Source organism: Odocoileus virginianus, chromosome 25 (genome assembly GCF_023699985.2).
Source record: "Odocoileus virginianus isolate 20LAN1187 ecotype Illinois chromosome 25, Ovbor_1.2, whole genome shotgun sequence".
Lineage (NCBI taxonomy): Eukaryota > Metazoa > Chordata > Mammalia > Artiodactyla > Cervidae > Odocoileus > Odocoileus virginianus.
In genome coordinates, this window is record NC_069698.1 from 28,423,471 (window position 1) to 28,448,176 (window position 24,706).

At 36.5% G+C, this 24,706-nt stretch overlaps 1 long non-coding RNA gene across 1 annotated transcript in view; it reads left to right on the forward strand.

The window, feature by feature from the left end:
- The window catches only part of LOC139031107 (uncharacterized), a 49,016-nt gene that overhangs the window by 21,100 nt on the left and 3,210 nt on the right, over window positions 1–24,706 (forward strand). The window lies entirely within an intron of this gene.

The following is a 24,706-nucleotide window of genomic DNA, read 5'->3' on the forward strand; positions in this document are numbered from 1 at the left end:
GAATCGCTTGGACATCAAGGAGATCAAACCAGTCAATCCTAAAGGAGATCAACCCTGACTATTCATTGGAAGGACCAATGCTTAAGTTGAAGCTCTATTACTTTGGCCACCTGATATGAAGAGCCAACTCATTTGAAAAAAAAACCCTGATGCTGGGAAAGATTGAAGGCAGGAGGAGAAGGCGGGGACAGAGGTTGAGATGGCTGGATGGCATCACCGACTCACTGGACATGAGTTTGAGTAAACTCTGGGAGATAGTGAAAGACAGGGAAACCTGGCATGCTGCCGTTCATGGGGTCGCAGAGTCAGACATGACTGAGTAACTGAACAACAAAAGGGAATCCATAGGGGGGCTCAATTAAGATTAAAGAAGAATAGCTGATCTAGAATGCTTTTAAATCTTATGTTAAATAGTCCTCACTGTTGATTTGATCTGAATACAAAACTATCCTTTTTTTTTTCTTCAGGTCAAAAGTAAGTATAAATATATCCTATTAGAATTTATCCTGACAAATAGCATGTCTGCCTGTATTTATATGTGTGAAATGTAGACAACTTATTCATCTTTACTGACTTAGTTCTACTACTTATCAGCTGTGTGGCCTCAGACAAGTTACTTAAACTCTCAGTGCCTTATCTAGAAATGAGAATAGAAATGAATATCTATTTATTGAATACAAAGTTGAGTTAAACATTCTCTATTTGTATCAGATGAACTAAATATTACATTTGATATTTCTTAAAACCACTACATATAAGAAAAACACACACAGACCTGACATTTCTTTGACATTCTCAGACTTAGCAGTTGTAGTGTATTCTCACCAATTCCAAATTTCTCCTTTACAACATGCACTAACATAGCAGCAGTTTTCCTAAAAGGCATTAAGATGTTAAAAGATGTTAAAATTATTAACATCTTGCTTTTTCTCCACACAAGAACTAATAATAGTTTTTCTACTATTTATATCAAGTCCCACTCACTCTACATGTATTCTAACTCTCCCAAGTTTGAGGACTACTCTGTTTCCTAATCTTTAACTTTCTTTGATCTACTTTGGTGTTCCCAATTTCCTACAAAAAAAACATTCTTGTTGTACCAAAAGTTTACCTCAAATCTTTGCTCAAATATTTTCAAGAAACTCTGTGTTTAAATCCCATATCCTGCAAGACAAAGTTCAAATTTCATATGTATTATTGCAGTAGGTATGTTGGATTGAACCCACGTTTACTCTAATTTCATTCTGCTGTAACTCCTGTATCATAGAGATTAAAAAATTCTGTCTTCAGAGTTTCTTAAAGCTAGGCTTCTGAATGCAAATTAAGTTGCACCAGTTAGAAACATTTGCATGGCATTTGGAAAGGTGACATGGCAGTGTTGGGAAGATGGATTGGACTGTGGAGAGAATGGCAGGTGAGGAAGTGAAGGTGACCATTATTGATTATTCATATTTCTGTTGCCTGGGTGTGTTTTCTGCTGTTAAGTATGGAAGTAAAGACAATTAGGTTTTCTGTAATGGTGTCACAATTTCACAAGTGTTGAGAGGCCATTACAGTGACTATATCAAGCTTTCTGATTTTTGTATTGAATCTTTGCTGATATTGCAAAAAAATAGTAAACAGAAACTTCAGTTAAATAGAGTAGAGAGATCAGAAAGGGGAGTAATTATGCACTGAAAGAGTCTAAGGAAGAAGAAAGACTACTCCACTTTCCTGGCAAGGATTCAGCAGACGAAAACCAGAGACTGTGTGTTTACTACAGCCCTCTCAAGTTCCAATTCCTCTCTGTAAAATTGTTCTCCTTCCCTTTCCACATGGGACTTGCAGAGTCCTCATCACCCTTGCAGATCCTGAATTGCTCTTCTCTGCTGATCCTGAATAATACCGCCTTTGCAGGGGAAATACCAGCAGTCTATTTACTTTAGGTCAACAAAATCCTTTTGGGAGTCATTCCTGGAAACAGCCTAGAACCCATTCCATTCAATTTTTTAAGCGTTTAATCTGCTCATATTTGCAAAAATATTAGTTGTTTTTATTTTTGTTTGTTTTCTTCCCACCACAGATCCTCTACTCAGCCAAATAAAAAAGACCCTTTACAGACTGTTCCCAATCTCACTTGCCTGCCTAATTATCTACAATAGTTGTATCTTTATTTTTCTTAAACTGTATATGCGCTAAACTACTGTGTGTGTATATGCTTGCGCATGCGCACCTATGCTCAGTTGTCGCGTCCCGTCCAACTCTTCGCGACACCATGGACGATAGCCTACCAGGTTCCTCTGCCCATGGAATTTTCCAGGCAAGAATACTGGAGTGAGTTGCCATTTCCTAAACCGGTGGATCTTCCCAACCCAGGAATTGAACCTGTGTCACTTGTGTCTTCTACACCGGCAGGTGGATTCTTTACCACTGAACCACCTGAGTCTAAACCATTATCATTTCTCAGACACCTAAAGAAATGTGAATGTACTCTATTCCTCTGAAGAACATTTACTCTTTACTTGTGTAAAAAAGTTCTACTCCCTTTTCCAGGATTATAGGGGCTTCCTAGCTCTGTCAGGCCAATTAACTTCTCTCCACTAGATTTCAACAGCAACTCCTATGTATTACATATTTTTCATTGTCTATCACTAATCTCATTGTGTTCTGATTATTCACTGAAATCCAGGCTTAGGCTCTGAGTGGCAAGAAAGTTGGAAGAAGGTCCCAGCTATTTTTGCATTACATGGTAGTTTTTCTATCTGGATAGTTTTAGTGTTTTAAAAGGTCTATTTCACATCACAGATTCTCTTGAAATTTTTGTCATTAATTCTAGCCACAATAATGTTATATCTTTTGTAATGACACAAACTGCAAAGGGGCTGAATTTTAAAGTTGAAACTAAGATATCCTTAGGTCCACATTATTTATGTGCAGGGACATTTTAAAGTCATATAGGTTGACAGTAGACCTTAAGTTTTATTGTTCCCAATGTAATTCCCCAAATGCTGCCTCATATTCAGTATATTAAATTCTAGTTCATTATTTCATGCAAATTATGTTAATATTAGCTAATAGTAGATAATAGAACCCTGTTTTATATATTTTATATCTATTAACTTACTGAATTTGTTGGTAAACCAATTTGTAATCCCTTCAAGCACAGTAACCATTTTATTTAATCATTTATGTTTCAACAGAATTGTGTGCTAAGTCACTCCAGTCATGTGCAACTCCTTGCAACCCTATGGACTATAACCCACCAGGTTCCTCTGTCCATGGGGTTCTCCAGGCAAGAATACTGGAGTGGGTTGCCATCCAATACACATAGAGATCCTCCAGGGAATCTTCCAGACCAAGGGACTAAAACCATGTCTATTACATCTCCGGTTTCTTTACCACTAGCACCACCTGGAAAGCCCCAAATGAGCACCTACAAAGTTCCAGGCAGACACTATGTGCCAGAGAATATCATACCAGCTAGACAGACTTCCCTACCCTCATGAAGCTTAATTATAGATAGGGGAAAGTGGACATATAGGCAAAATAATGTCAGATTTGATAAGTGCTGTGACACTGACAATAATAGAAATGCTCTAGGCAGGATAGTTCAGTTCAATCACTCAGTCGTGTCTGGCTTTTTGCAGCCCCATGTACTGCAGCACACCAGGCCTTCCTTTCCTTCACCAAATCCTGGAGTTTACTCAAACTCATGTCTGTTGAGTTGGTTATGCCATCCAACCATCTCATCCTCTGTAATCCCTTTCTCCTACTGCTTTCAATCTTTCCCAGCATCAGAGTCTTTTCAAATGAGTCAGCTCTTCGCATCAGGTGGCCAAAGTTTGGAGTTTCAGCTTCAACATCTGTCCTTCCAAAGCACACCCAGGACTCATCTCCTTTAGGATGGCCTGGTTGGATACCCTTGTGGTCCAGGGGACTCTCAAGAGTCTTCTCTAACACCACAGTTCAAAAGCATCAATTCTTTGGTGCTCAGCTTTCTTTATAGTCCAACTGTCACATCCATTCATGACTACTGGAAAAACCATAGCCTTGACTAGACAGACATTTGTTGGCAGAGTAATGTCTCTGCTTTTTAATATGCTATCTAGGTTGGTCATAACTCTTCTCCCAAGGAGTAAGTGTCTTTTAATTTCATGGCTGCAGTCACCATCTGCAGTGATTTTGGAGCCCAAAAAAGTGAAGTCTGCCACTGTTTTCACTGTTTCTCAAGCTATTTGCCATGAAATGATGGGACCGGATACCATGATGTTTGTTTTCTGAATGTTGAGTTTTAAGCCAACTTTTTCACTCTCCTCTTTCATCAAGAGGATCTTTAGTTCTCCTTCACTTTCTGCCATAAGGGTGGTGTCATCAGCATATCTGAGGTTATTGATATTTCTCCTGGAAATCTTGATTCCAGCTTGTGCTTCTTCCAGCCCAGTGTTTCTCATGATGTACTCTGCATATAAGTTAAACAAGCAGGGTGACAATATACAGCATTGATGTACTCCTTTTCCTTTTGGAACCAGTCTGTTGTTCCATGTCCAGTTCTAACTGTTGCTTCTTGACCTGCATACAGATGTCTCAGCAGGCAGGTCAAGTGGTCTTGTTTTCCCAGGCAGGATAGTTAAGAACAGCTAAACTTGTGATGGACAGGGGAGATGAGATCCAGAGTTTGGTGGAAATGTGACCTTTCATGGAGGAAAAGACACTTTTTTGTAACTATAGTGAAAAGAGAAAAGAAAAAATTAAATATAGGTGGATTTATTGCATTGATTACAGAAAAGTAAAACATTCCAAACTAATGGCTGTCATAGCCAATGGAGAATTAAAGATCAATGAATATATAATGTGTGAGGTCAGAAAACAAAAAAGTTCTCTCTGTTGCCTCTGCCAAATATCTATACAGTTTCTTCCATGCAAATGCCTCACTTATTCTGTGTATCAGAATCTCATATCTAAATTTTCATCCTGTTTAATTTTGAGCACATTTCGGCAAACAATAAAGAAAATACAATCACAAGAGCTGCTAATAACATTCTTGCTACTCAGATTTAACAAGCATTTAACTGGTTGGCATTGTGCTCTGAAGAGAGATGGGTGGTCTTTGATGGATGTTTATACCTATACAAATAACTCGATTGTGACTGTCCAAAACTGAAAGCTTTTTCAAGGCTTTGTACATTCATACAAAAGCACAGCTTTTGTTTGCTGTGAGTTAATAGTTTTAGCAAACATGGAGCCAAGATGGTTTTTGAATGGAAGGTGACCCTTGAAGCTAAGTCACCTTGCTAGGCGTATCAGAAGGGAAATAACTAATTATGTGTGGGCACTACAGGACAACTGTTGTTATTTTGAGTGCTGTAGATACAATGCACTAGGGACACAATACCCCTTGATTGAAGTTTGGATAAAGATAGCCACTTCCCTTTCCCAGTTATCTCCAAAGATATTTTTATAACATGTTTTTCGGCATGTGCCCAGATACTTGCCTAACAGCAGCTACTGATATATAGTAAGAAATTAGCTCTTATAATAATGGTCATAAAATAGAAAGAAAAGATATTGTCTAAGAACAATTAAAGATCCATGCAATGTTCTATGAAAATGCAGAAAAAGGAGTGGCTCTTCTATCTACGTTATATTATATGATCCCGGTGCTGTTTTGTATGCTGTTAAACTTATAATTTAGTTGATTCCAATAGCTGTCATTTAGTTCAGTTCAGTCGCTCAGTTGTGTCCAACTCTTTGCGACCCCATGGACTGCAGCACGCTAGACCTCCCTGTCCATCACCAACTCCTAAAGTTAACCCAAACTCATGTCCATTGAGTCAGTGATGCCATCCAACCATCTCATCCTCTGTTGTCCCCTTATCCTCCTGCCCTCTATCTTTCCCAGCATCAGGGTCTTTTCAAATGAGTCAGCTCTTTGCATCAGGTGGCCAAAGTACTGGAATTTCAGCTTCAACATCAGTCCTTCCAATGAACACCCAGGATTGATCTCCTTTAGGATGGACTAGTTGGATCTCCTTGCAGTCCAAGGGACTCTCAAGAGTCTTTTCCAACACCACAGTTTAGCATCAGATCTTTGGCACTCAGCCTTCTTTACAGTCCAACTGTCACATCCATACGTGACTACTGGAAAAACCATAGCCTTGACTATACAGACCTTTGTTGACGAAGTAATGTCTCTGCTTTTTAATATGCTGTCTAGGTTGGTCATAACTTTTTTTCCAAGGAGTAAGCGTCTTTTAATTTCATGGCTGTAATCACCATCTGCAGTGATTTTGGAGCCCCCCAAAATAAAGCCTGCTACTGTTTCTAGTGTTTCCCCATCTGTGGTCATTATTTACATTTAAAGTAAAGAAGAGAAAAATCACATAAAATACTACACTTTTTACAGGATGGTGGTGTTGTCCATTGCCTTATCCAAATTGGATTTTCTATTAACATGAAATGTGCAAGGTGAGTTTTTAATATATTGCTCTCTGGAATTTTTCCCCACCCTCCCCCTTTATTTAGAAAATAAATATTTTAAAATTAAATATATATACATATAGTCTTCCTTGGTGGCTCAGATGGTAAAAAATCCACCTGCAATGCGGGAGACCTGGGTTTGATCCTTGGGTTGGAAAGATCCCCTGGTGAAGAGCATGGCAACCCACTCTGGTATTCTTGTCTGGAAAATACCCATGGACAGAGGAGCCTGGTGGGCTATAGTCCAAAGAGTCCCAAAGAGTCGGACACAACTGAGCAACCAACACACAAATCAGTTTATGTTAAAATTACATGCAGCAACCAGTTTAAAGACTATATATAGTAATCAGTTCATGTGATCATTAATTATAATTGTATTCAGTCTACAAACTGTTTTCATAACCCCATTTTAAAATAGAAAAAAATCAGAGATGATGAGAAACTGAACAAGATCACCCAACTGAAAACGTTCTTAAGTACAGATTGCTTAAATCCTGCTTATATGTTTGGGTCATGTTGTTTTTCTCCTTTCATAACTTGTATAAAATGAGATAAAATTCTAATTTTATCATTTTTATATCAGATATTTCACTTAATAAGATCCTATAAAATACTGATTTTGAAAATTTTAGCATAGGCTAGTTTCTACATACAATTAAAAAGAAAAATGAAATTTATTATTAGGAAATGAGGGAAATTTTACCAGTCGGTTTTTGCTGTTGCATATTTGTTTACTGCCAGATAAGAAGGCAGTAAATATAAATGATGGTAGCATTACACAGCATTTGATAAGATTATAAAACATGCCACACTGTAGAAGTGTTTAAGTAATCATGGTGAAATTTTGCATACATTGTTAGAATATTATTCCCTCCTTTGCATATTTTTTCTTGATTGCTAATTCTTGTTGTTCTTATATCTTACATTGTAGTAATTTATGTACAAAGCTTACTCAGTAGATTTTAAGTTGTGTTGGGGCTTAGACAGCAAGAGTCAAGCCGATCTAAATTCTGAATCAAATGGCTAAAATGAATTAGAATTTGATGTGCTGCAACTGGCTTACAGTTTTTGCTCTTGGGGAGATCTAAGAGTCATGACATCTACACAATGTTCAGTATCCGTTTGGTCGCTCAACAAATATTTATTGAGTTTTTATTACATGCCAGGGACTGTGCTAGGTGCTTCATATAGGAAAATGAACAAAAGAAAAATGACCTGTACCCCATGAACTTCAGAGAAATACTCAGCTAATCAACAATACACCTACAAATAGTGACTTGCAGACAGAAGAAATTCTGTTTCACAAATCAATATAACACAGTTTATGTTCAAGTGTTTGGTCTAAGGATGCAGTCTGGAATTTTGCCAAATGCATGTCATCTACTGTGTGCTATGAACACAGCCTTTAACTCTTCTAACCATATTTGAGTTTCTCATTTTTTAGCGCATGAGAAAAACTGATATTTGAAGATAAATGCTTATAGAAACTCAAACAAACACAACATCTGTTAGAGATAGTTTCCCCGAAATCTAGGCATAATTTAGACATTTAAAAATAAGGTCAATGACATAAAAAAATTTATATTTTGAGTCAAGCAAAACTGCTGATGGAGATTTCTCAAAACTGAGGCCAATGTATCCTGAGTAAAATTTCAAGTTGTTGTTCAGTCACTCAGTTGTGTCTGACTCTTTGTGACCCCATGGACTGTAGCATGTCAGATTTCCCTGTCCTTCACCATCTCCCAGAGTCTGCTCAAACTCATATCTATTGAGTCAGTGATACCATCCAACCATCTCATCCTCTGTCACCCTCTTCTCCTTCTGCCCTCAATCTTTCCCAGCATCGGGATCTTTTTCATTGAGTCAGTTCATTGCATCAGGTGGCCAAATTATTGGAGCTTCAGCAGCAGTCCTTCCAGTGAATATTCAGGATTGATTTCCTTTAGGATTGACTGGTTTGATCTCCTTGCAATTTTTTAAAGTTTCAATTTATTAATATATTTAAATTTTATTATTTTTCCTTTATCTCATCTCAGTTTCTTCTCTGAAAATGTGTGATGATTAGTTCTATGTGTCAACTTTACTAAGTCACGAGGTTTGAGCAAACATTATTTGGATAAAGATTATTCTAATGGGCTGTGGGGGTGTTTCTGGTTGAGATTAACACTTGAATTGGTAGATTGAGTAAAGCAGATTGCCCTCACTAATGGGAGTGGCTCTCATCCAATCAACTGAAGACCTGAATAAAACAAAAAGGCTGAGTAAGAGGGAACTCTGCTTGACAAGGAAGATTAGTCTTTTCTGGTCTTAGGCCTTGGACTGAGACTTTGGCCTTGGAACTGGAACTTTTACCGTTGACTCTCCAGATGTGCACGAAACTAGACTCAGAGAATCAGGCCACCCAACAGTACTAATTGGGAAGAATGTCGTTTGCAAAAAAGAGAAGTATAATAGAATGGGATATTGCAGCTGAAAAGTGTAAGAAGTCTGACTGCTCAGGAAGGCAAACAAAGAATGAAGATCCTTTGGAGTCCATATGGTTAGCCAATTTGCAAAACTCATTTGTTCATGGAAATATTTTTAAAAAAATAACATGTTGGAGGAAAACCAACATATGGGATAATACGTATGTTTACATGACAGAAGACAGCAAATAAAAATGGTCTTTAGGACTAATTAGTCTGAGAAATAATAAACATTTGAGGCAGATGCTTTTATATACAATAAAACCCAATTATCAAAAATGTTTTTTGAATATTAAGATAAACAATATAACCAAATAGACAGTGAAATATAAGACAATTAATGAGACATTGCTACTTCTTCCATCAGTGCACAGCTTTTGTGAAAATTTTGCATAGATTTTATAACTCTGTGCATTATCCTGATGATTTCTATTCTGAAAAGTTATTTCCTAAGATCAACTGTAGCATAATAATAGTTTTCTAACACATATACTTTATATATCAGAAGCAAAAATATTATTAATACCAATCTTTTTCATAGAACATATATTAATGTTTCACAAAGCAGATTATCCTTGGGAGATGCTTCCATGGGCAATGGGAGACTGTAGTCAAAGGGAGTAATAATATCAAGCTATTATTTTAAAGAGTTCAATGCAGCAACTGTGTTTATAAAGGAAAGAGGCAGATGACATCCTTGGGAAATTAGAAAATAGTTGGGAGTGGACTTTTTGCTCGTGGAAAGAAGGCAAAGAAATAGATTAGAATGATACTAGCAACTTAGAGTAAATCTGATTTAACAACCAGTTGTATCTGGTAGTAGGGGAAAGGAAAGAACTGATAAAATTTACCCCCAGGTTTCTAAAAGACTGTATTGTGTTGTACTGTTTCTTTGTTGATTGTGATGTTTTCCGTTTGGGGAGAATGAGTAGGGAAAGGGAGAAGATAAATACAGCTAATGTGTGATTACTTAGAGTCAGAAAAGCTTATGTGATATCTGGAAAATAGTAAATGCTCAATCAGTGTTGTTGAATATATGAATATTTCGTTTAGTGCCAGAGAAGGAAATGAGTCAGAGCTACGGGTTTTGAAATTATGGAGATTCAGATGGTAGCTTAAGTCATGATGATAAGTGAGTGAGAATATGAAAAAGTGGTATATACCTTGTATTTAACATGCAGATACAATTATAATAAGAGCTTAAACAGAAGAGGGTTGGTGGAGTGATAGACGACAGATTGCAGTGAATGAACAGTAAGTAAAAATGAGGAGGCAATGACAAGACCATTGACCTGCTTTTCTCAAAATACACTGCAAAGTTCTCGACCTGCAAGATTGTGATATGATGGATCTGGGAGAGCAGTGGACTTTAATCACAGTGTCACCTGTACTGGCGTTTTTATCAGCAGTGGTATGAGTGTTCTTAGCTAAAGTTCTAAAGTTTATAAATTATTTAACTTTTGTTTATTAAAACAAATATTTAAAAATTATCTCTGTAATATCTTTTTCATGCTCTTCCATTCCAAAATGCCTTTATGAATATAGAGAAAGCCCACACAATAGGAATTAATTAATGGGCTTGAACAGTGCCTGCAAAAATTAGCTGCTCTATGAGACCTAGTCAATGGAAGTTTAAGAACTGTAAGGTATGGACAGGTGGATAGGTAGAAGAACAATCCATGTAAGGTAAACATTCTTTTCCAGTAATAAGGTAAAGAAGTAGGTGAGAATTGATATTTTTGTTGATAAGTAAACAGTTCAATAAACAAATTACTTAGTATATAAAATCCATTTTACATTCCCAAGTGAATAATACCTGTGTTGTGCTATGCTCACTCAGTCGCCTCCAACTTTTTGTGACCCCATGGACTGTAGCCCACTAGGCTCCTTTGTCCATGGGGATTCTCCAGGCGAGAATACTGGAGTGGGTAGCCATGCCCTCCTCCAGGAGAGCTTCCCAACCCAGGGATGGAACCCAGGTCTCCCACAATGCAGGTGGATGCTTTACCATCTGAGCTACCAGGGAAGCCCATAAAATCTGTAAAAATTGCTAAAAGTAATATATTTACTGAGGAGTTTATGTATAATAAACATGATTAATTTGTATTTTTAATTTAAAGAGAAAACTACTAATTTTAGTTAAAAGTTTGAATACTTTTCCATTTTCACTTACTACTAAAAATGTAAAAGGGATTTCTTTAATAAATTATATCCAGTCATGATCCACTTGCAAGATGTTGTACCATTTCTAAGTGTGAGAGATTTTTGCAACAGATACTTTTAAATAAATTAGAAGAAAGCTTTCTTCTTACTGAGGAACACAGGGGCTTGAGAACATCCCACCTATGAAGCAAAATTGCTGGGAAAGTAACATCAACATGCTATTAACAAGTCTTTGGATTCCTTAGGTGGGGCCCAGGGAACCTGGGCGAGTGAATGAGATGGAGTGGAAATTTACAGAACCCTCTCTCTTACATGGGCTTGGCATACTATAGGAAGAATTTTTAAGGGAAAGGAAATGAAAGAAGGAAAAAAGAAGGATAAGAGAGAAATGATGGAGTTCAGAACACATTATCCCAAAATATAATACCTCCACTTACTGAATATTTTCAACTGATGGAATTTTAGAGGTGGAGGAAGGACTCTCTGACCTCCACTCTCTCCTCTGAAGCAGATCATAAGGTCCTCCTCAAAGAGGCTTCCATGAACCCAGAAGAAAGGAGCACATTTATTTTCAAAGATGAGGGGGATGCTGAAAAGAATAAAAATGAATAGACCTTGCTGAATCCCCACAGTTTACTACCCTTAGCCCTATCACATTTTTCTATGACTTTCTCAGTTCAGTTCAGTTCATTTCAGTTGCCCAGTTGTGTCTGACTTTTTGCGACCCCAGGGACTGCAGCACACCAGGCTTCCCTCTCCATAGCCAACTCCCGGAGTTTGCTCAAACTCATGTCCATCTAGTCAGTGGTGCCATCCAACCACCTTATCCTCTGTCGTCCCCTTCTCCTCTGGCCTTCAGTCTTTCCCAGCATCAGGGTCTTTTCCAGTGAGTTAGGACTTCACATCAGGTGGCCAAAGTATTGGAGTTTCAGTTTCAGCATCAGTCCTTTCAATGAATATTCAAGACTGATTTCCTCTAGGACTGACTAGTTTAATTTCCTTATGGTTCAAGGAACTCTCAAGAGTCTTTTCCAACACCACAGTTCAAAAGCATCAATTCTTCAGCGTTCAGCTTTCTTTATGACTTTTTGCTTTTCATCAAACTCAGCATAAAATCCCTCATTTAATCACTTCTTTGAATCTTAATTTCCTTACGAAGGCTCTTGTGACATGTAAAATTTAAATAAATTTGTATGTTTTTCTCCTGTTAATCATCCTATCAGTGTAATTCACAGGACCTGAGTCAGAGAATCTGGGAGGGTAAAGAGAAAAAAAAAAAATTCCCTTCCTTACACAAAGAAAACAGAAATTAAAAAAAAAAAAAAATTAAGGAACTTGGAAATGAAGGGAACCATAACATGCTACTTTGGCATATGGATTATTTTATTCTGAAAGTAATTGAGAAATAGCAGATGAAGAAAAACCTCTAAAAACAGAGCACAAGTTTCCTTTTTGCAAAGGAAATATACACTTATAAAGCAAATTGCCATTTATAGAAGAGACATTTGTCTCTTAGCAGGAAGAGAAGTCTTAACAACTGTTAGCAATGGAAGAGACATTAATTTGGTATGAATCTGCATACCAAATCTTACACAAAATCCTTTTCGATACACTCCTAGTCATCTCCCCAAAACTTACTTCCCTCTCTAAAAGTCCCAGACCATCTACTTTTTGTCTAGCCTCCACACTTTTCCCCCTAGATTGTTGTTCAATCTGACTCTTTGTGACCCCATGGACTGCAGCATGCCAGGCCTCCCTGTCCTTCACTATTTTCCAGTGTTAATTCTAATTCATGTCCATTGTGTCAATGATGCCATCCAACCATCTCATCCTCTGTCATCCCCTTCTCCTCCTGCCCTCAATCTTTCCCAGCAGTGGGGTCTTTTCCAATAAATAAGTGTTTTGCATCAGGTAGACAAAGTGTTGGAGCTTCAGGTTCAGCATCAGTCCTTCCAATGAATATTCACTTAGGATTGACTGGCTTGATATAAGTCCCTGTATTTTGGCTACTTTCTTGAGTCTAATTTCTTTGTGAACTCCTGGGCATACATATGTAATTAAATCTGCCTTTTTTTTTTCTTTTCTTTTCTTAATCTGTCTTTTGTACATTTAATTCACAGGCCTCTCAGCCACTGAACTTACCAGGGTAGAGGAAAAATGTTTTCTTTGGCTCTGGAAGCTATTAGGATGAATCTCATTTATCACTATCTTCTGGTAATGTTGCTGTTATTATTGTTGTTACTAATTCTTATTTGTGATGAATTGGCCACATTTTTGTCTGAAGATTTTTGCTAAAGATATGTCTGTTAAGCTCTGTTGTTGTTTAACCACTCAGTCATGTCTGACACTGAAAAGCCCATGGACTACAGCACGCCAGGATTCCCTGCTCGTCACTATCTCCCAAAGTTTGCTCAAACTCATGTCCACTGAGTTGTGATGCCATTCAACCATCTCATTCCCTATCACACCCTTCTCCTTCAGCCTTCAACCTTTCCCAGCATCAGGGTCTTTTCTAATGAGACAGCTCTTCCCATCATGTGGCCAGCTTCAGCTTCAGCATCAGTTCTTCCAATGAATATTTAGGGTTGATTTCTTTTAAGATTTACTGGTTTGATCTCCTTACTCTTCAAGGAATTCTCGAGTCTTCTCCAACATTACAGTTCAAAAGCATCAGTTCTCCAGCGTTCAACTTTCTTTATGGTCCACCTCTCACATCCATACATAACTACTGGAAAAACCATAGCTCTGACTATAGGGACCTTGGTTGGCAAAGTGATGTCTCTGCTTTTTAATACACTGTCTAGGTTGGTCATAGTTTTTCTTCCAAGGAACAAGCGTCTTTTAATTTCGTGGCTGCAATCACTGTCTACAGTGATTTTGGAGCCCAAGAAAATAAAATATTTCACTGTTCCCATGTTTTCCCTATCTATTTTCCATGAAGTGATGGGACTAGATTGAATGCTGAGTTTTAAGCCAGCTTTTTCACTCTCCTCTTTCACCATACCCACTTTAAAGGTAAAGTAATTAATTTCCAGTACCATTAGACATTTTAGCAAACCTCTGTGCTAAATATTCTACTTTTTGGTGATTGTAAATTTTATTTTTTGTTCTACACAGTGATTTTAAAAAATGTAATAGATTGCCTGACAACATGAGTGACTCTGAATAGCATTATGCTGAGTACAAAATGGTATCTACTGTATGATTCTATGTATATGAAATTCTAGAAAATAGTGGAAAAAAGTCAGATCAACAGTTATCTTGGGTGGAGAGATTTAACTAGGAAATAGCACCAAGGAACTTTCCAAGGTGATGGAAATGTTTTATATCTTTTGCAAATATCTTCTCCAATTCAGTAGGTGGCCATTTCATTTTGTTTCTAGTTTCCTTCACCGTGCAAAAGCATTTCAGGTGTGTGTGTGTATGTGTGTGTGTGTGTGTGTGTGTGTGTGTTGTTTGTTTTTAATTTTTATTGAAATATAGTTTACAATGCTGTATTAGTTTCAGATTTATAGCAAAGTAAATCAGTTATACATATACCTACTCTCTTTAGATTCTTTCTCCATATAGGCCATTACAGAATATTGAGTATAGTTCTCTAAGCTATATGGTAGATTCTTATTAGCTAATTAGCTATCTATCTTATATATAGTAGTGTGTATATGTTAATCCCAATCTCCCACTTTATTCCTCCATCCCCTTACCCTTGGTAACCATAAATTTGCTTTTTATATCTGTAACTCTATTTTTGTTTATAGATGAGTTCATTTGTACTACTTTTTAAAAAGATTCTACATATAAATGATATCATATGATATTTGTCATTTTTGTCTAACTTACTTCACTCGGTATGGCAATCTCTAGGTACATTTATGTTGATGCAAATGCCATTATTTTGTTCACTTTTATGGCTGAGTATTTTCTATTGTATACATGTACCACATCTTCTTTATCCATGCCTCTATTGGTTGACATTTAACTCACTTCCATGTCCTGGCTATTGTAAATACTGCTGAAATGAATATTGGAGTGGATATATCTTTTGAACTACAGTTCTCTCCAGATATATACCTAGAAGGGGGATTGCTTGATCATTACTTCAGTTCAGTTGTTCAGTCATATCCAACTCTTTGTGACCCCATGGACATGACAGACTTCACTGTCTATCACCAACTCCTGGAGCTTGCTCAAATGTATGTCCATTGAGTCAGTGATATCATGAACCATCTTGTTTTCTGTTGTCCCCTTCTCCTCCTGCCCTCAATCTTTCCCAACTTGAGGATCTTTTCCAATGAGTGGAAAAAATTGGGTGGCTAAATTATTGGAGCTTCAGCTTCAACATCAGTCTTTCCAATGAATATTCAGGACTGACTTCATTTATGATTGACTGGTTTGATTTCCTTGTAATCCAAGGGACTCTCAAGCATCTTCTCCAATGCCACCACTCAAAAGCATCAATTCTTTGGCACTCTGCTTTTTTTGTGATCCAACTCTCTCATCCATACATGACTACTGGAAAAACCATAGCTCTGACTAGATAGACATTTGTTGGCAAAGTAATGTCCTGCTTTTTAATATGTAGTCCAGGCTTGTCATAGCTTTACTTCCAAGGAGCAAGCATCTTTTAATTTCATGGCTGCAATTACCATCTTCAGTGATGTTGGAGCCCAAGAAAATAAAGCCTGTCATTTCCATTGTTTCCCCATCTACTTGCCATCATGTGTTGGGACTGGAGACCATGATTTTTGTTCTTTCAATGAGTTTAAAGCCAGTTTTTTCACTCTTTCTCTTTCACATTCATCAAGAAGGTCTTTAGTTCCTCTTCACTTTCTGCCATAAGGGTGATGCTATCTGCGTATCTGAGGTTATTGATATTTCTCTTGGCAAACTTGATTCCAGTTTGTGCTTCATCTAGCCCAGCATTTCACATGATATCCTCTGCATAAAAGTTAAATAAACAAGGTGACAAAATACACCCTTGACATACTCCTTTCCCAATTTGGAATCAGACTGTTATTCCATGCCCAGTTCTAACTGTTGCTTCTTGACCTGCATACAGATTTCTCAGGAGGCAGGTCAGGTGGTCTGGTATGCCCATCTCTTTAAGAATTTCCATAGTTTGTTGTGATCTACACAGTCAAAGTCTTTGGCATAGTCAATAAAACAGAAATAGATATTTTTCTGTAATTCCTTTACTTTTTTATTGATCCAATGGATGTTGGCAATTCGATTTCTGGCTCCTCTTCTTTTTCTAAAACTAGCTTGAACATCTGGAAGTTCTCAGTTCATGTACTGTTGAAGCCTCAAAAATCTTGAAGAATTTTCAGCATTACTTTGCTAGCATGTGAAATGAGTGCAACTGTGTGGTAGTTTGAGCATTCTATGGTGTTGCCTTTCTTTGGGATTGGAATGAAAACTGACCTTTTCCAGTCCTGTGACCACTGCTGAGTTTTCCAAATTTGCTGGCATATTGAGTGCAGCACTTTCACAGCATCATCTTTTAGGATTTGAAATAGCTCAACTGGAATTCCATCACCTCAATTAGCTTTGTTCATCGTGATGTTTCCTAAGGCCAACTTGACTTGCATTCCAGGATGTCTGGCTCTAGGTGAGTGATCACACTATTGTGGTTATCTACATCATGAAGATCTTTCTTCTATAGTTCTTCTGTGTATTATTATCACCTCCTATTAACATCTTCTGCTTCTGTTAGGTCCATACCATTTCTGTTCTTTATTGTGCCCATCTTTGCATAAAATGCTGGATCACATGGTAACTATTTTTAGTTTTTTAACAAACCTCCATTCTGTTCACCGTAGTGGATATACAAGTTTACATTCCTACCAAGAATGTGGGAGGTTTTCCTTTTCTCCACACCCTCTCTAGTATGTATTGTTTATAGATCTTTTGATGATGGCCTTTCTGACTAGTGTGAGGTCATATCTTGCTATAGTTTTTATTTGAATTTCTCTAATAATCAGTGATATTGAACAATCTTTTCATGTGCATTTTTGCTCCCTGAATGTTTTCCTTGAAGAAATGTCTATTTAATCTTCTGCCCATTTTTTGTTATTTTTACTTTTTCTTTTTTACTTTAACATAAGAAATGTTATGATCTATAAATATAATGTCATCCAGAAGATTAACTAAAAGTTTTGTAACTCTCCTCTCTCACATTGACTATATTGTTTGATTGCATTTTTAGCTTTTTCCCCAGTTAGCTTAGTGTAATAGATTCTTAGGGTTTACCTGATTGCTCAGTTGGTAAAGAATCCGCCTGCAATGCAGGAGACCTTGGTTCAATTCCTGGGTTGGGAGGATCCCCTAGAGAAGAGATAGGCTACCCACTCCAGCATTCTTGGGTTTCCCTGGTGGCTCAGATGGTAAAGAATCCCTGCAACATGGGAGAGCTGGGTTTGATCCCTGGGGTGGGAAGATCCTCAGGTGGAGGACATGGCAATGCATCCCAATATTCTTGCCTGGAGAATCCCATGGACAGAGGTGCCTGGGGGTTACAGTCCATGGGATCACAAAGAGTTGGACATGACTGAGAGACTGTAGAACACAGTAATTTCTAAATGTGTTTGCAGATTTGTTTCTTTGCAGAAAAACCATAGGTGAATCAATGACTTCTGTTATCACCTTCTTATAGCCTTCTTATAGGGGAGTAAAGATAATTTTCTCTCTCCTCTTCTGTGTTCTTGATTGAGGACCTCCACTCCTTAAACAGAGGGCGGACTAACAAGAAGAAAACACGTAGAAGTGCATAAACATGCATATCTGATGTATACATAGGAGATACCCAATGAAACTCTGTAACTTTTGGAGGTGACCCAAGTCACCACCTGAAATACAATCATCAGCTAAAGACAAAAATTTGGGGTGATGGTAGAGATCCCCTTGAGGAGGACACAGCAACCCACTTCAGTATTCTTGCCTGGAGAATTCCATGGACAGAGAAGTTGGCAGGCTAGTTTCCATAGAGTCGCAAAGAGTGGACATAACTCAGGTGACAGCATGCATGCAGAGACCAGTTTAGAGAAGTTACTAGAATAAGCTCAGTAAACAAGAATAAGATAATTATGCAGATTTAAGTTCCTGCTTTCTCCATTGATGAGTTTTTTTGAAAGATTTAAAGTTATCCTTCTTTCCATGGTATAGAGAAGCAGACACTTACAAATGGAAATTTCCCTTATAAATGTAACCATTTCTTACAAAAGGTCAACTTTGACTCCATTTTCAGAGATGCTCCAGTGTGTGCAGTTTATCAAAATCTTTAGCTCAAAATAATCTTTGTAAGAGGCATATTTTGGGGTGGCACATTCTGTTACCCCTCATTAGTTTGGGGGGTGGGGAGTTGGCACATTATGTCAAACATTCTTCTGCTCTCTGATCTCCCAAACTTTCCTCTTGGGATTGGGAAAGGAGAGTGCTGTTTTGAATTAAGTTAAAAACAAATAAGCCAAAATTCACCTTCTTAGGAAAAATACATTAAGTTGATAAGTTACAGCTATTGTATGTTCTAATCAAATAATATCAGAAATGATCACAGCAAAATGTTGAGACAAACAAACTAGGCACAGTGATGTTTCATAAAAGAGCCAAGTCAGCAAAGAGTGACTCATAATTTGGTGACTAGAAAACAATCGTGTCTGTCAAGGGTTTGTTATGGTTGTCTTACTGTAGTTTGTGAGTGCATGCGTGCACATGTGTGTATGTATGCATGTATGCAATTTAATATGTCATTTTAATTCTGGATGAATATATACTTAAGAAAATAAGATTGATAACTAACAATTGTATACAATTCAGTTATTTGGAATTTCACAGTTGAGTATGGTTATATTAATTTAGTTATGTTTAACATTGAGATAGAATGAAAAATAGCCAAAAAATTAAGCCAAATATTTTCCCCTTTTGCAAACTGAAAAAAAAATTGTGCGACTTATGGGATAACCAGCGAAAGATTAAAACAATTACTCTGTGTCATTGGAAGGCCTATGTATACCTGTGGTTAAAAGAAGTCAGGAATTCCTCCTGGAGGGAAGTCATTTGTCCAATTCTACACAAACTGATCTTCCAGCAAGTGATGGAAGTTCTTTGAAATTAAGTACAATTTCAATAAATTGGTACAACCTGAAATCAATGCCTGAACATGAGCAATCAACAGTTCAAAGGCCTGGAGCAAGATCGAAGTGATTCAGAAACCAACTCATTCAAGTGAAAAAGAAAAGAAAAACAAACTTTCTATGGATTGTACATGCACAGCTGAAAGTTTCATTGGTTTAAGGATCCTCCTTTGTTATGAGAAATAACCTCGCTATATTAAAGGATTGGGAGTAAATAGTTTGGGCAAGAGCCTTCATTCTTTCCATAGTATTTTGTGCCAACTCACATGCCCAAGTGGCCAGATGTGACTGGAAGTGGTTCCATGTGTTTAAATGGTAGCCCTTGCAGGCCCAAGTCAGTGATTGGACTAATGGCTCTTGGCATGATGTCATCTAATCTAATTGAATGGGTGTTCTTGTCTTGCTGTGAAAAGAAGTAAAACCTGCCTTATTATTTCATTTGTTGGGGTATCTTCCCACGAATTCAAAACAGGAGTTGTCCTCATTAACTTTCATTTCCTAAATAAACATCTAACTTATTTATTGAAAACAAATTATATTGACCTATATAATATATTCATTATTTTTTTCATATTTAAAAGCTACATGATGAAAAAATAAATAAATAAAAGCTACATGATGCATTAGATAATTTTAATATTACTAATTTAAGACATTAAAATTAGAAATTTTACTGATCCTAAATGCTAAAATGTCTTTCATAAGAAGAAATCATTTTAGAAAATCCACTACTGAATCACTATTGTTAGAAATATTTTAAAAAATACTAACTTTTATATCAGTTTCTGAAAGAAAATAGGATTTAGAGAAACTGACATTTTCAAATTAGTGACTAAATTTTTCATGTAAAATGCTTTTAGTAATACAGTAAAGAATTCACACAAAACGTTTCAGTCATTTCTCTCTTTTCTTTCTCTTCCTCAAGTGTGTATATACATTCTTTCAGGATGCGACTGATTGAAAAAATAATTCCCATTGCAAATATTGTGCCTATATGTTTGATAATTTTTAAAACCATCACAAATAGACTCATTGCCTGACTTCCAAAGAATGTCATTGGCTAAATAAAGATTAATATCAGAATCTCTGTCTTTTCACTTGTGTCCTATCACTTTTCGCTTAAAAGTACATTATCTGTGGGAGATTATGTTCTAGTGACAGAATGTTAATTTGTCTTTACAGCTTGGTTTTTAGTGACGTTCTAAAAAGCTAAAGTTCTTTTACAATCAGACATCTCACTATTAATAAGATCATTTTAACTACTTTCATCCACTTATTCTATTTTTGTGAATCTTCATACTTGGGCTTATAGCAATTATAGACATTTCTAGTTGTTATAAAGTTTCTTCTGAATTTTGCTAGCACCAGGATATCACCTATATTCTATGAAAACAGATGGACACTTTTGACATAGCTTCTGCATACTCCTTGCTTCTCCTCATTTTTAGTGGAATGTTTTTTCCTTCTTGAAAATGATTACAACTTGATTGTGCACAGCATCCTCACTGCCAAACATACCCTTAGCATTTTGTGTAATTGCAAGTTCATGAATGTATACAAAAATGTATTGCTTATAGCCATCACATGTATGAAGGTCATTCCTTGTGCTTTCATTCTGTATCTGATTAAACTACCTAAATGCTATTCTAACCAACTTTGGAAAGTTTCAAAGATACTTCATAAGATCAAAATTTAGCAGTTGCTTTCTCAGAAAAAAAGATAAAAAGTTTCCCCTTTGCTCACTCTGTGTATGAAGGAAATGTCATTATAAAAACTTCATTAATATGTAAATTGCAGCATTTTGATTAGCACTTGCAGACCCCTTTGTTAAGAAAAAAGACGGAAGGAGCTAACCAGATTGCAATAATTTGCATAATAAAAACGCAGTGGTGGCAATGCCACCAAGTAGAGAACCTAAAGAAGGCTAGAATGTCTTTTTTAAACAGCTTAATAAAGTATTAGAATCACAAAGTACAAAAGGAGAGAAAATATTTTTCTCTTAACTGACAAACTCTATTTTGGGAGGAAATTACAGGTACTACAGATTATATTAAGATGATAGAAATGAATATGTAGCCAATAGTGTCAACACATACACATGATTTCAATTTTGAAGTGAATGTTTCTATCACTGCTGTTTGGGGACTTAAATATAAAATATGGCCATCTACTTAAGAACTTGGTTTTGATAACAAGAGAAAGCCTAAGAGGAGACTTCAGTTTCTTCTAGAAATTGCAAACTCATGTTCATTTAAGAGATTAAAAGCTACATTTCAACTAGATGTGAAAATTTTAAAAACAAATTTTTAAAAAACACTTGATAAAGTAGGATATTTGATAATTCATTTTGTAGTATATATATATTTTGGTACTTTGTAACCCAAGGGACATTTTGTGTTTAGGTCATCTAAACCAAGAAAACCAAATAGAAAAATGAAAACAATATCCTGAGTACTTTGATAGAAAATAATTTTTCTTGGAAATATGTAGATGGCACTGTAGGTTAGGGGAAAAAAGTTAATTCCTTCTACTCTTCTTAGGTTCATTGTCTGGGTCGCTGTACATTAGACTAACAAAAGACAGATTTAACAAGAGAAAAACAAAAGTTTATTAACATGTGAATTTCAAATACATTTGAGAGTAATAAGTGATGAGTAACTCTAAATGGTTGTTAGAACTTGGGCTTATATAGTAGCTTTAACAAAAGAACAACACATTTTTGGAGTAGTGACAAGATAAAGGGAAAAAAAAATAGACAAATTGTGGGAAGGCAAATATATGGAAATGAGGAAGATAAGGTTTAGATAGCAAAGTTTGTTTTGTACATTCTTCTGGTGCTGTCTTTGGGCTGATAGAAATCTAAGGTTATCTCCAATGATTAACTTTTGTCCTTCTTGACAAAGAAAAGAGGAGGAACCCCTTTACAATGTTATGTCATCCTTTTAAGCAAATAGAAGGCAGAAAGATTTTCTTATATCTGATTCTTCTCAATTGCCCTCAGCTCAGAATAATTCTTATATCAAAATGGCATGGATGGTATATTCTACTATCCTATTTAGCACAAGTAAAACTAATACATGGATTTTTTGAAGTATTGCCTGTCTCCCTCTCCACTTCTTATTTGTTAAATACATCTACATATTCATTTAATGTACATTAAACAAAATTCAAGACTATGGCTCATGTGAAAATATGACACTGTAGAGGTAAAATATATAAACATTATTTAGATTTTTTTTTTTAAAGGACTTTCTGGAGAAACTTGACAACAGAAACTGTGGGTATGTTAGGTAGTTAGAATAGGAAAAAGGAGTCCAGAATGGCGGTGGTTAAAAGACAAGGAAGGGAAAAGCCCACGAAAATAGAATAAAGGAAGGTCCCAGGACCGGACAGGAGTGAGAACCTCAGGTAAAACAAACAGCACTCCTGGCTAACCCAATTTACATAGGGCAGGTCCAGGAGGAGGAGAAAAAGCATATAAAAAGATAAGCTAAAATTGGACCGGGGACCTCTCTTCTCTTAGTGTCTTTTGGGTTGGCATGCCCTCACACCTGGAGGATATATCTTCCTTTACTTTCTAAATAAAACTGAGCTGTAATATGAAGCTGTAACACCGGTCCATCCAAGGGCTGTAACACTGGTTTGTCCATTGCTTCAAATTTTTTTTGCGAGACAGAACCAGACACTCCTCTGACAGATAAGATAGAAAACAGTGAGCTGGGCATGAGGATATGTTAATGAGACTCTTTTCCAGTTGAATCCAGCAAGGCAAAAACCATACTAGGCAACAATAATTTGTTTATTGTTCAAAGGGGTTCAAGAATTGTCTTTAACAGCTGATTGCCACCTAGAAGGGAGGTAATTCTGGTCTCAGTGCTTTATCTTTTGTAATGTTCCTGTCTTTAGTGTCACAGCAATTAGGTTAGCACCAAAGAAAGCTATTAATCATTTCTGTAACTGCTCAATTGTATAAGTGTGTCGATTTGGAAATCTTGGGGTGAAAATAGAAGATTAATGAGCTGACTTAAGCTCAGTGTGATAATTCAAGAACTAAATATCTGGTGTCTGTCTTGTTTTATGGAGTTCATATTATAAATTTTACTCACTCTAAACTCTACCTTAATATCAAGTAGAAAATCAGGTGAGGACTGGTTTAGAAATAGGAAAATACAAAGATACAAAGGAATATTGTAATAAAGATATGATATTTCCTATCAAAGGAGAAGTTATAAGAAATAAAGAAGTGATTCATTCCTAGAATAGTAGAACAAAAGGGTATAAAACGAATGTGAATAAGATTCCTAAAATGGTGCTAGTTGTCAATCCTTTGTTCTTTTCTTTTCCTCATTCTCCTCCCTCATTAAGAACATTTTGGTGGGCTAATTTTGAGGCCTTTATCCTGGACATGACAAAAAAAGTAAAAGGATGGGGAAAATAGTTAACATGAATCAGGAACTTACAAATACTACTCCTGGCCCTCATGGAGACCAATCATCCAATAAAAACTTAGGTGACATCCAGGGAAGATTGTAAGTCTGTGGTCCTCAACCTATGAGGAGTCAGAGGAGGGATCCTGCATCTTAGGGCTAAAAGCCAAGTTCACTTACAGTTGGTGTGCTTGCTCCCAGACGTTTGCAGAAAACCCTTCTGCAGAAGTACAGACTGCCTTGTCAAGCCATTTTTGATTGTCCTATTCCTGTGACACCCTCTGAGAGCTGTTCCAACAATGTTAAACCAAGCAAGAATTTTTTAGGGGGATGAGCATGGGGTGGGGAAAATAGACTAAAAATTAATAATACCTTAATGTGTTGTAGAAACTGCAAAGGTCTTTCCTTCCATATTCACTGCGGCACATTTGATGAGTCTCATAAGGCAGACTGGCCTCTGCTTATGTGACTTGACCACCTTCATGTGGTACCTGCACATCACTTGTATGCTGAGTCTTTATTAATCATAGTCAGGTGCAAGCAATAGAGTCCAAAATCAGCTTTAGTTGTTCAAGTCTCAGGAAGACTTTAATAATTCTTTCACACCCTTGGTCTCCCAGTGCTAATGACTATGTCTGGCTTTGACATATTTTATAGTGCCAAAAAATATCAACTCTTTACTCAGAAAACTATTCAAATACAAGGAACAGAAAGGAAAATAACTGAACAGGCAGAAGACACTAGTCTAATTTATTAGAGCTGAAATTGTTGAGATTATTCTGAGTGCACATCTCCTTAAATGTATAGATATCTTTAAAAGTATATAGTTCAGAGGGATTTCTTTGTTACAATTTTAAGAGATTTTTTCCCCCTCAGCTGGTTTCTATAAAAGAAATTCTATTATAATATAACCAAAGCAAATATTGGTGTAATTCTAAGAATAACAACATCTTTTTATTTCTTTGAACCAAAGGGCTGTTTTATTTGATTGGAAAAACAGTTCATATGAAGCAGTGTACCCATGGGGAACTTAATATAGATTAAAAAATTAAAAAAAAAAAAAAAA